This window comes from Myodes glareolus, chromosome 14 (genome assembly GCF_982192425.1).
Source record: "Myodes glareolus chromosome 14, mMyoGla1.1, whole genome shotgun sequence".
Taxonomy (NCBI): domain Eukaryota; kingdom Metazoa; phylum Chordata; class Mammalia; order Rodentia; family Cricetidae; genus Myodes; species Myodes glareolus.
The window spans coordinates 27,079,352-27,088,638 of record NC_142039.1 but is presented as its reverse complement, the minus strand read 5'-3'; the positions used below and the strand labels follow the sequence as shown (position 1 = coordinate 27,088,638).

General features: G+C 37.6%; 1 pseudogene; it reads left to right on the top strand.

The window, feature by feature from the left end:
- Positions 1–6,549: 6,549 nt before the first annotated feature.
- On the top strand, positions 6,550–6,889 carry LOC125417570 (large ribosomal subunit protein eL36 pseudogene; annotated as a pseudogene).
- Positions 6,890–9,287: the final 2,398 nt, after the last annotated feature.

The following is a 9,287-nucleotide window of genomic DNA, read 5'->3' as shown; positions in this document are numbered from 1 at the left end:
TTACCCTAGTCAGAACATACCTATTACTCCTCTACCCCAGGGTTTGGGATCTTCCACAAAGACTCGGTAGAAAGAGTATAAGACTCAGAAATGGTGCTTTCCACATTTAACAGAAGCACATATGAATCCATAGCCATTGTGACAAATTACATAAGACTTGGGAAAGCTTGAATTAGACAAAATTCCAGCATGATAGGGAGGAGATGGGCACAAAACCCAACAACTATTAGTTGTTGGGCTATTAGTATTTGAAAGCTTCTGGGAGAAATAGAGTAAATTCTCTATAATGGTATGACACCTGGTAAATCTCCCATACTTCAGGGAAGGCACCATTCCTAAGAGTAGTTGAGAGATAGAAATTGTACTCAATGGCATTATAAAATAACAACAAAGAAGAAAACCAGAAGTTGGACAGACAAGAAAGAGAAGGTGAAGAAAGTGGATCTGGGAGGAGGTGAAGGAGAAGAAGTATATAGTATTATCAAAATTTATCATATGAAGCTCTTAAAGAATTAATAAAATAATCTCTAAAGCAAGACAAATCTCCTAATGTTAATGGTGAATTTTTAGGTGGGAATTTAATTGCTTCATGGTAACAGACGAGACTTTATTTGCTTCCATGTATTATTGCATCCTTATATAAGAACACTGTGACTAACACTATGTAGCTTTCATGGCCGTCTTCTGTAGAAAATCTTATGATAAGAAAATCTGTTACCCTTTCTTTTAAGGTAAACTTCCATGAACAAAACGACACTTGGAATTTTCATGTAAGAAATGATTCCCCTCGTTCGTGCTGTAACACATCCAGTCAGTCAACTTTTAATTATCTTTAATTAGGCCCATCTATTCATGTTCAGCAGTGATACTGATCATGATACATTCTTCCCTAGATCAATAAACAGGTGTCAGTTTTAGTGACGGGTTCACCAAGAAACAGAAATTTGCAGGGGTTCAAATAATAGAATAAGCACCAGAAGAAATGATGAATAAGTAGACTTTCAATGATGAATTGGTTGAATACAAATCAATCTACAAAATGATTGTATAACAGCCTTGCAGGACTAACTCAAACAGAAGTTTATTTTGTCAGTCAAGGAAACTGAGACTAAGAAGATATTAGCTGTATTGTTTTTTTTTTTCTTTTCACTAGCAATCGTTCTTGTACTGGAGAAAGGAAATATAAAGAAATTTAGATAACACATACAAAACTGTCCCTCCCAGTACCCCAAAAGTAAATTGTTTAAGCTATGGAGATTATTCAGTTTTGTTAAGTTCTTGCCATGGAAGCATGAGGACCTGAGTTACATCCCGAGCACTGACACAAAAAGTTTAAAGAAAAAAAAAAAAAGAAATGTCCACACATATTATTTAAGATTGTAATATTCTAAAGAGCAAGATGCTCATAAAAAGATTGCTATCAATACCACACAGGTATGCGGCAGAAAAGTGAAAACAACCTATTTAATGTTTTATCATTAATTTGCAACAATGTTGACTTATTTGCAATAAAACGTTACGACATTTTTAAAAAAAGTTTAAAGAGGTGGCACTTGATTATACTTTCAAGCCTAGGAAGGCAGATACAGGTGAATGACTGAGGCTCCCTTTCCAGGTAGCCTCATTAACTGAATCAGTGAGTCCCAAGACCCACTGAGAGATCTTGTCTCAAAAAATAAAGTGGACAGTTCCAGAGTAGTGACACTTGAGGTTGATCTCTATCCTCCACGCATGTACACCCCTCTCCACACATACACACAGAACTTATGGCTGCTTTCCTAGAAATTTTATTCTTGAAAATATCAATAGAAACTGTAACAATTTAATGTGTTTCTTAAATTCGTACCATTCGCATCTTATTGTTAATCATGTGGTAAATCTTTTTAATTAATCAGACACATGAAGTAAGATTTGATTTCATGAATGCTTATGAAATATGTCTAGATTTGTCTGGTTTTTAAGGTATTTTCTTTAAACACTACACATGCTTCTTATAAACTTCTGAAGAATGTAAGAAGCATGTGAAGTATGAACGATATCACTAGTATCTATATAAATACATGTATCTTATAAGTTGATGTAAATATATCCCTCACACAGTAGTGTTTTATAGGTATATTTAACTCGATGATACTACACCATAAATTAGTCCAAAATTGGATTACCTTAAGTGTACTCATTTACCGGGTAAGTCACAGCCTCGTAGCAATACACAGATAACTTGAAATGGGTTAAATTAATATGTAAGAGTTAGTCAATAAGAAGTTAGAGCTAATGGGCCAAGAAGTGATTTAAATAATATGGTTTCTGTGTGATTATTTCTGGTCTGGGCAGCCGGGAACCCACATGCAGCTCTCCTTTCAACAAAAATTTTCATCCAAAACTGAGAAGGGGAAGTGGACACAAAGTGCAACTCCTAATTAAAAATCCATTTGCAATTGATATCTGTTGAGAAATGAAAAATCAAAAGGAGTATTGCTAGGTATATCAGCCACACTCCTGGCAGGCTCCTTGCCTAGGAGGAGATGGCCAACTCAAAACTGGCTCTGTGGTGTTTGTTCTGTTTGTTTGTGTATTTTCCCTTTTATTTCATTTTTAATATTTTGGGTGTTTTTTGAGAGTCAGAGGAGAAAACATGAAATTGGTGTGGTAAAAAGGCGGGAAAGACCTGGTATCAGTTCTGGGAGGAGAAAGAACAGGATCAAATTATATTGTGTAAAAATTTTAATGAAAAATAATTGCAAAAGAATGCAATTAGAGAAATAAAAAGTAAATAGAAATTATTTTTAAGCGTGAAGATTAAAACAAATTTCTGAATGACACATAAACCATAGTGTTATGTGTCATTAATATATTAATATTCCCTGTATCTTCTTCTATCAAGGGAAATTATATCAACAGATATATCAAAATAAGTGAAAAGTACTTTAGGGACAGAAGAAATTACATTGTCAGTAGTTTCAGTATAGTGATCACACATATATCATTAGCTAGTCTTCTCAAATTCTACCGCATTGGCAGAAAGCTATCTACTTAATAACTGTTGCTTGCCCATCCTAAGAATGCTTCTCGATGAGGTAGCAGCAATCTTTTTAGTTTCATATGAAAGATACTTTCATGCTCTTGAGTAAATCACAAAAATCTTCATTACAAGTGAAACACTAAGATATAAGATGACAATCTCTACGAAACACCCACAATACACAGAGTAATCTGGGTGATTGTAAGAAGCAGTGGTATCTTCCGGGGTAGTTCCATGACTTGACTTTCTGTAAGAATTTTAGGTCTAGTATATACGTATGCACATTTAGGTGTATTATAGCAAGTAAGCCAACATATTATGAGTTCATAAAATTTAAAGAATGTTCTGAAGAATATATAAATTAATTTCTGTGTTTTTTCACCTATGTGAGCATGTGTGTGTGTGTGTGTGTGTGTGTGTGTGTGTGTACATAGGTGATGGAGTAAAAACTCTCCCCATGGTATATAAGTTGAGTAAGTCACAGGTGTTGTTTTTTGCCCTTCTGTCTATTTAAGATACAGTCACTTGTTCACAACTACACTAGAGACACAGTGGACTCGAGCATGTCTGGGGCTTCTCCTCTCTCCACCTCTCATTTCCCCATAGGAACACTGGAATTATAAAACTATTCCCCAAACCTCACCCCGTCTGTGTTTGTATGAATTCTGGAGATTAGACCAAACTCATATCCTCTGGGTTGTATAGCAAGCACTTTCCTTCCTGAGCTGTCCATCCAGCCCCAAACTTAAAAATTGCCTACTTCAGTGAAAAATGCATGTGATTTGGATTACATTGTCTATATCAACCAATTTTAGAATATTTTGATTTACAATGACCATTGAAATATTTAGAGTATTTGGAAATTTCAAAAACCTTTTTAATGTTCTATATAATAATGGTATATAATTCTAATAATTATAAAACATTTAGTTGTATTAACAGCATCTTAACTATGAATCTTGGAAGAGAGACCCATTCAACTTTCATAAATGTGTCTGTGCTTTTAAGTTTTGTTTTGTGCCCTGAAAGAAATGTAATGACTAATATGTATTGAAATAGCCCATCTATGTCAAAATGCAAGCAGAATACTTTCCCTATTTGAAAATCAAATATGCCAAGTTTCTTGAATTGAAAACACAATTTATGGGCTAAGGAGATAGCACACTGGATAAAATATTTGTGATACAAGTGTGAGAACCTGAGTTCCTTACCTAAGAATGCATGTAAAAGTTAACATGTATCTATTAAACCAGTATAAAACAGCAAGGTGGGAGTCAGGAACAAGGGAATCTGTCTGCCTGGTAACCACATCACTGAACAACAAATGAGAGGCCTGCTTCAAACAAGAGAGAGGCATGCATGCTGAAAATAAGAAAACATAATTGTTTACCATTTCCTGTAACCCCAGGGTCAAGTGGCTGCACATGACCTATGAAGATGTAAGACTTATCCTCCATATTGTGAATTCAGATTACCCATGTCTTTCTTAGGATCTCAGAATTGGTGTAAATAGTAGCATGAAATCCAACAGTCAGATTTAAGGCCCCGTACACCAGCTTTTCTGTAGAACTCTCTGCCCTTGGACAAATGAACAGGCTCCAGTTATCTTAGATGAACAGAACAAGGCCATCCTGACCTCTGGCCAACACTAGATACATTGTAGAACAGTCAGTGAGAACATTATCTCCTGTCTCCTAAAATGGATGTTTGTGTTAGTCTGACACCAGATGTTCGTGCAAATTTGTTTTAGAAAGATCATTTAAGGGGTAGGCTCCTGATGTAGTGGGTTAGTATTAGGGAAGCTGGGTTCTGACTTGCAGAGCTAATGCACGTTGCATAAGTGATAGCTTCATATTTCTCTGAAGAGCTGAGTCATGAGGCTCAGATCTTGAAAATCATTTTACGTTATTAGAAATCATAGCATCATAGGTGTAAATGTATCTCAGCTTCTGTTCATGAAAAAATCACCTTTCAGACAAAAGATTTTGCTCCTCTCCAACAAGAATACTATGCGGTGTATCATTACAAAATTAACCATAATCCTTAAGTGCTTTATTTTTTATGTTGACCTAGAAAAGAAATATCGAAAACATGAGGTTTGTTGATGATTCAGTGAAATCTTAAATCCTGAAGGGTCTTGCATGTTAAAAAAAAATGGATGAACTGAAATCTCATCTGAAATCTCATTTTGTATTAATATTTATATTAATTAACCTCATCAACAAAGTGTGAATCTTAAAATACCACATCTCTTCTTGTCTGTGAACACATTTACTTGTTACACAAGTCATATTAGCTCAGTAACTGTTGTACATCACTGTCAAGTCTTCAAAGATCTATTGCCTTCTGCCTTCCTCATTTTCTTCCCACTGTTATTTGAAGGGAACTTATCTCACTTAATGCATTTAATTGTGTTAACAGCTACCAACACCTCTCTTTTCATTCCCTGATATGTTTAGATTTCTTATGCTGAACAAAGGGTTCCAGTGACAGACACACCCTGGGTGGCAGGGGCAGGAAACCAGGATCCAGGCAGCATGCCCAACTTCAGCAAAAAACTATAGGCCTGCAGGGAAATAGTGCAGATACGACCCGTGTGCTGGAGTTCTGCCAGGTAGCAATCATCTATGAGAAAATTTTTGATTGGCTTTTAATCTGAGAGCTATTTTTATCTGATGTTTTATTTAAAGTTTATAATGTAGCTTAGGCCAATCACTTCTAACCACTTGACACTTGTCCACCCTCTGGATCCTTGCAGTGTAGGCTAGAATCATATTTCCGTGTGCATAACCTGAAAGAAGAAGCTTCACATTTGGGTTTACCTTTTTGTTGCATTAACCTTTTATTTATTTTGTTCAAAATACAAGATATCTTGTCCAAAGATGCAGAGTCATTTTATGAGCACATCCAGTGACTAGATGTCTTTTTTAATAAAAAAAAGCTATAAACTATGTAGTTTTAAATTTATAGAATCATTATTACAGAAGGTTTTGCTGTCTTTCATGCTGCACAATGACACTGCTGACCCAGGCACAGAGCCTGAGTTCTCAGTTCTTAAGTGGGCAACTCATCCGTTGCATCTAACTCAGTAGGGTGGCACTTGCACATCGTCACCAACATCAGTTAATCTCAGAGAACCTAGACAACAAAAGGACTCTAAGAGAGACATGCATGGATCTAATCTACATGGGAAGTTGAAAAAGACAAGATCTCCTGAGTAAATTGGGAGCATGAGGACCATGGAGAGGGTAGAAGGGGAGGGGAGAGGAGGGGAGGGGAGCAGAGAAAAATATATAGCTCAATGAAAACAATTTAAAAAATCAATAGGGTTACCTGATGTGGGATTCCCCTCTGTATCCCACAGATACCATTGTGAATACCATTGCTTAATAAAGAAACTACCTTGACTAGTTGATAAGGTAGAACAAAACTTGATGGGGAAAACTAAACTCAATACTGGGAAAGAAGGCAGACTTAAAAAGAAGCCATGGACTTCCTTTTGTGGCTGCCATCGGAGAGGAGCAGCCATGGCCCTGCGCTAACCCATGGCTGTGGGCCTCAACAAGAGCCACAAGGTGACGAAGAACATGAGCCAGCCGAGGCACAGCCGGCAGCGTGGACGCCTCACAAAGCACACCAAGTTCGTGCGGGACATGATCCGGGAGGTGTACGGCTTCGTGCCCTACGAGCGGCGCACCGTAGAGCTGCTCAAGATGTCCAAGGACAAGCGCACTCAAGTTCATCAAGAAGAGGGTGGGCACACACATTTGCGCCAAGAGAAGGCGGGAGAAGCTGGGCAACGTGCTGGCCGCAATGAGGAAGGCAGTGGCCAATAAGAGGACCGATCCCCTCCCCCGTTCCCAGTAAATGTTGCTGTGACGCAAAAAAAAAAAAAAAAAAAAAAAAAATAGCCAATATGAAGTTAGAGCTAAAGGGCTAAGCAGTAATTTAATTAATGCAGTTTCTGTGTGGTTATTTCGCGGATGAGCAGCCAGAAACAAACTAGTGGCCTCCTACAAGAGTTACCCAGATGACTGTGCCAGTTTAGTTTTCAATTTTCACCATGACCTATAAGAAGAGACACATTTTACTTAGCAATATAGAAAGCACATGTATTTCAAATTGATCCTTAACTCATTAATTCTGTATGCATGTGTTTCTGTAGTGTGTATGTGTGTGTGCATGTATATGTGGGTGTGTACTCACACCTGTGTTATTTTCCAGGTCACACACTAAAGGTCAACCTAAGGGGTCTCCCTCTATTATTCTTAGGGTTAATTTTTGAGACAAATAGATTGGCTGCCCTAGAATCCTGTTGTCTCTCCCTCTCAGTGTTGGGATTAAAGATGCTTTTCATAACAACCAACTTTTATGTGGACTCTGGAGATCCGAACCCAGGTCCTCACACTTGCGCTGCAGACACTTTGCCCACTAAGTCATCTCCTCAGCCCCAACTATCATACTTTCTACATAGTTTTGTCTCATTCTAAAACTTTCTTGCACATAAAAATGCCCAAACCATCAAGCATGTTAAATTTAAATATAAAGAAGCTATTTTAGTTATTATACAAAGCCGTTATTTTTCTTACGTATTTGCTTACTTACTCCTTGCTTGCTTGCTTATTTAATTGTTTGTGTGTGGCAGAGAGAGTGCATGTGCACATTTATGGGAGTGTGCAAGCATAAACTGACCAGGGAAGGATATCAGACCTCTGCTTTGTGGTTGTTTAAATGAGAATGGTTCCATGGGCTCCTACATTTGAATGCTTATCCTCACTTGGCAGAACTGTCTGGGAAGGATTAGGAGGTACAGTGTTATTGGATGGGGTGTTTCAATAAGGGTGGGCTTTGAGGTTTCAAAAGCCACACCAAGCCCAGTTGTAGTCACCCCTCCCTCTGCCTCCTGCTTAGGGATCAAGATATAAGTTATCAACTACTACTGTAGTGTCCTGACTGCCTGCCTACTGCCATACCCCATCATGACGGTCACAGACTCTAACCATCTGGACCTGTGAGCCCCAAATTCTTTCAAAAGTGTCATCAATATGGTGTTCATCACAGCAACAGAAACGTTACTCAGGGATGTTCTATGTCCCTCTGCTCTGTGGCTTGAACTCTGAGTCTCTTGTCAAGACAGGCCAGGAGCCAGCAAGACTACCAATCCTCTTGTCTCTGTTTCTCACAACACCGGGATTCTAGGCATGTGCAGGGCCCCATCTGCTGTGTCAGGTGGTTGCTGGGGATTTGGGCTCGAGTTGTTAATGCTTGCACAGAAAGTATTCTTTCCCACTGAACTACCACTCCAGCTCCATTGTTCAAAATCCAAATAGCCTAGAATTGCAAAATTAGTAGATAGAGACCACAATCCTTCATCATTAAATTAACAGTTACTTTTTTTCTTCCCAAGAAGGAAAAGTAGTTTCAAACATGTGATCTCTGATTCAGTCTCCTAATAAACATGACAATAAATAAACCATGAGTTGCCTGTCAACACTTTGTTTCCACATTCTTACTTGTTTCTTTGGGGAATCCTTACACGTGTGCCAGAACTCAAGTGTGGAGATCTTATGAGAGTCACTTTCACGCTGTGCGTCCTTCTAATTTCACTCAGTATAATCAGAGGTTCCTCTGTCTTGCCCCATCCAACAGTTACTTCCAAATAATCACTTAGTGATTTAATATCAATTGCATAATGTTTGGCCTATAGTTAAGGCTTATTACTAACTAACTCTTACATTTAAATTGATCCATTTCTTTTAATCTTTGTATTGCCACATGGCTGTGGTTTTTACGGGTCTGTTAGTATCTTGATTTTTAGGTGGCTGGCTTGTGTCTCTCTCAACTCTGCCCTTTATTCAGTTTGTCTTTGCCACCTAGCTATATTCTGCCTTCGTATAGTTCAAAGCAGCTTTTATTATCAACCAAGGAGAGCAACATCTATTCACAGTGATTATCCGACAGCAACTCAGGTCTTTGGACTTGGTGGCAAGCACATTTACTCACTTGCAATCCTAATAGTTCAGTCAACATTATTTTAAACACAGTTTGCTAGTCACTAACCAATAACAATAATAATTCTATTCAAATTTCTTTTTTGGGGAACATTTCATTAATGTAAAGTTTGAATAGAAGTGGAGCTTATGTGTACACCTTTTTCATATTGCAGGACATTTTCAAGACATTATTTTCATAAAATGATAATATCATTTTCTCTTTATAGCTTCTAGAATAATGTTTTTTAAACACAAAGATTCTTTTGTCATAT